Here is a 4,426-nt window from a genome sequence, read left to right as displayed (position 1 = left end):
CTCAGCCTAAATAATGAATAAGCTTTTACCTCAATCCCCTGTAATCATCCCCTGTGTTTTGGCCTAGAGAGAGAAAATATTCTAGAGAGAGGTAATTCAGAATTGAGATATTTATGGATATAAAAATTCTCCTAATATCTAAGATATATTTCCATGAAATAGAAGTTTAAAATAAATTCTCCAATGTGCATTAGGAATCAATTAAATATGTGTACTAAAGGCTTTAGCCTAAGGGTCCACATTTCAAAAAAATTTGGATTATGGTCGAATTAAGGTTCCTATGGGGGCCAATAGGCTTAATCCAAGTATTGGGATGAGATAAATCCAAAGAATAAAAGAAAATACCCAAAAATGAGTAAATGCTCACATAAGATGAAGAGTTGACTGAGTACAAGGTTTATTAGTTAAAAATTAAGAGATATTAGTTTTAAAAAAAGAGATATTTAGAAGAAATGATGCATTTTTGACACCTTAGTAAGGAGGGGAAGCTACATCAAGTAGGTGCCTTTTTCTTCATCATTGCTTGGGTTTTTTAATTCAAAAAAATGTGATGTTTTTCTCTCTCCTCTCTCCTAGATCAAACTGGATCAAAAAGGGAGCCAAAATGGTCCAAATCTTGTCCAAATCTTGTCCAAATTACATTGAGCTAAGTGTCGCCCATCACCTTCACTTCACCATGCACCTTCTATTTTCTTTTTGTGCACATGCTCTTATCCATCTATTTGTCATGCTGCTTCTACCATTTGGGATCCTTTTCATATCATCATGTAGCCATCACATCTACATTCCATGTTTAGGGTGGGCTCATTATGCTCCTCACATATATCACTGTCTTAGTTCTGTTTCAAACTTTTGCCTTCACAAACCACTGTACAACTTTATTTACAACAACAAAAGTAGCATCTAGCTCTGTAACATTCACTTGGGTCAAAAGGGTACAACACCCTCTTCCACAACCAACCAAACTGAGTTAAGCCATCCTCCTAGATAAAAAAACTTGCATGTCATCCTCAAACAACCTCTGCGCTTTGCCCTTATCTAATGACTACATCACACAAACACGACTCTTGTCCAGCCCCTTCATTGGCTCTCCATCCTCATCAATTCTGAGTTCTCCATATGACTCAGAACTCTTCTCAATTCTATGCACCCTCATTAAGCTTTTATAAGCCCATAGACTCCCCAAATCATAAGCTTCATCATGCACCTATACAACATATTCAGCTATCATTTGTCCTTGTAGCACATCATTCAAATCATCCAAACTCTGCAACCTCTTCTAATGCTCTACATCTTGTAGGTCATAACCAAGCACATCACAACCATCTATAGGGTTCACATCCAAAGACTGGGCATCATCTGCCAACACTCTCAACATCACAAAAACACATCCCAGCCAGACCTTCCTCAACACTGTCATACAAAGAACCTAAGTCAGTAACCTGCTGCATGTCCTAGTCAATGTCTTCAGTTTCTTCACTCCACAACCTACTCTCGCAGTAGCAATCCACAGTTCCTCATCATCGACACACCCCTCTGTACTCACATAGGCATCAACCTGTTGAGTCCATCCCTTAGATCCACAAGTTCTTTAAACAAATCATAAATAGCCTCCAAGGCATCATCCAACCAAGCACTATCATCCATGCCACTATCCATAACTTCATGCACATACACCTGCTGATCCATGCTAGCCTCATCGTCACTTGTAACACCAAAGAAAGGCAATTCTGCCAGACCCTCTTCCTCATGCTCAACCACATCTCCAAACATAACTGCAATCTCCACACTCACCTCTTCTGATGCAACAGTCTTCAATTCCTCTTCAGATACCTATGATATTCCCAACACACTAGGGTCCTCCTATCCCTCCTTCAGTAGTTTCTTCAATAATTGAGAAATTCATCATCCCCTCACTGACATCTCTTACCTCCATCTCTAGATCCATAGTTAGGCAAACTTCACCCTCTTCACCTTTACAAACACACTGTCCCTCTGCCTTTGCAACTTTTGACATAGTACTAGCACAATGATCTACAACCTGTACATTGCCTCTAGTAGGACACACATCAATCAAATCAAACATAGCCTCTCTAATTGGCCTAGTGGGTGGCATACCAACCTTCCATCATTTGATCTTCCTTTCTTGATATTGGGCAACCTTCACATCTTCCCCAAAAGTCAATGGGTCCTTCAGTTCTACTTTCTCTCTAATTCTCTTAGTCGTCGCAACTTAACAAATTTATCTTTTTTCAACAAGTTTGGAGGAACCTGACCCCCTCCTAAGCTCTTGAGCATCCTCCTCCAAGAAGATTCAAACCTTTCCACCAAATCTGACACCTCCTCATTTTGTCTTTGGGTCAACCTACCCAACTCTCTCCACAAATCTTTAGGACTATCATTTCTCCCATATTTCCTCTTCAGGGCCTCTCTTAAACTATCCTAGCTTCTTGTCTTAGCCTTTGTGGCTTCATATTCAAACCAATCCCTAGTTCGATATTCTAACAACAAAATCACCAACTTAAGCTTGTAGGCATCCTCATCTCTACTGTTCCTCAGAGCAACCAGCTCAACACTCCTCAGGAACACAACAACATCCTCACCCTTCTGACCTCTGAACACATCATATCCAAGTCCAACCATAGGTCCTGAGTGGATTAGCAAGTGGATTTCTAACAGGTGACCCAAGCTCTAGACAAAAGCCTTCTAATCCTCACAATGGCTAAAGAGCATGGTGTCAACTACACCAATAATAACCACCCCTGAGTGACTGGAATGACATGCCAAACATGCCATAAAATGTTGGATGATGAACGGGATAGCATGGAATTTACACCTCTCCCAAAGCCAGAAGACTCTGAGAACTAGATGCACATCCTTGCTACCATGGACATCCTTCCAAAATGCACTTCTACAAGATTCTCCATGACTTATGTGCAAGAGATCACATCCCTCTACCTCAGGGGGTTCACCTAAAAATATATAAGTGTAGCATGTGAGTTCATCAAGAGGGGTATATTAAGTCAAAAACGTTACAGAATTACATTTATAGGAGGGGTTTTGTAAATCAATTTTGAAAAAAAAACCATAAGTTTATCAAGAAAAAGGGGTCATTTTGTTCATAAAAGTATGTAAGTGTAAGGGGTTTTTTAAATATCCCTTGAACACATGTGATACATAAAATTTCTTAGAGGTGAACCCCCGATCCCTCTACATGCCAATGCAGTGTGTATGCCCGATGCTACAAGCTATGAACCTGTGAGCGTCAGAGAGGAACGACTGTTACAGGAAAAAAACTCCCGCAAAACCCATAAAATAAATGGCTTCATAGGAAAGGAAGCATACATCTTCTGTATAGAATTAGAAGAACATTTGCTGAGATATGAGGAATGAACATTCCTACTTTTGCCAAGTTTGGCAAAAGGAGATCAACGAGTTCCCCATTTTAGTTAACACTATGACCATAAACAAAGAAGAGTAAGCCGATTTCCAGTCTAAACCCCAAAATATTTGCCACTCTGCATGAAAAGCACAAAACAAAACATTGGCACTAGCCGCGGGAAGCCAAAAAAAGAATGGACAAGGAAAGCACTAAAGTTGAGGAGACCAAACAAGTCCCCAAACACTTTAGAGCCTATAAGGTAGGAGACCATTTTGTATAATATGAAAAGGCCCAAATAGCCCATGACCAAACGCTTTAGAGCCTATAAGGTAGGAGACCATCTTGTATAATATGAAAACGCCCAAATAACCCATGATGAGAAGTCACAAACATTTTATGATGGCTTGGCTAAGGTCAACGAAATCAACCTGGTAAGCCCAGGGGAAGATCATTGACCCTTCTACATTGCAGAAGACCTCTTTGAGGAAGAAGATAAAGACCTTACTAATTGAATTTTAGGAATGAAAATATATGGGTATGAAGGGTGTACCTCCTAAAGTGGTCAGACACACCATCCCCATGGGGGAGGGAGCAAGTCCACCAGTGAAGCAAAGAGCATACCCTATGAACCCCAAGTACTCCAAGAGGGTCCAGGAAGAAATTGATCAACTCATATGCCGGATTCATTTACAAGATAGAGCACATCGAATGGGTTTCACCCATTGTGATAGTGTCCAAAAGTAATGGAAAAGTGAGATTTTGTGTGTCATTAATGCTACCACAATACGGGACTGCTATCCACTCCACTTGAGAAAATCGCAAGGAAGGAAGCGTAAAGCTTCCTTGAAAAAAACATTTTCCCACCAAATGGGGCACGAATGCATATTGAGTCATGCCATTTGGGTTAACCAATGCCTAACGTACATAGCTTACAACAAGGAGTATCTATGAAAATTCCTTGAAGTCTCCATGGATGACCTTTGTGTCAACTCTACATGGAAAGCACATTTGTGGTGTGTCTAATGAAAGTGTTAGAGAGATGCC

The sequence above is a fragment of the Cibotium barometz genome, chromosome 51, assembly GCF_041138505.1.
Source record: "Cibotium barometz isolate CiBa-2024 chromosome 51, ASM4113850v1, whole genome shotgun sequence".
Classification (NCBI taxonomy): Eukaryota; Viridiplantae; Streptophyta; class Polypodiopsida; order Cyatheales; family Cibotiaceae; genus Cibotium; species Cibotium barometz.
This window is presented reverse-complemented; position numbering follows the sequence as displayed.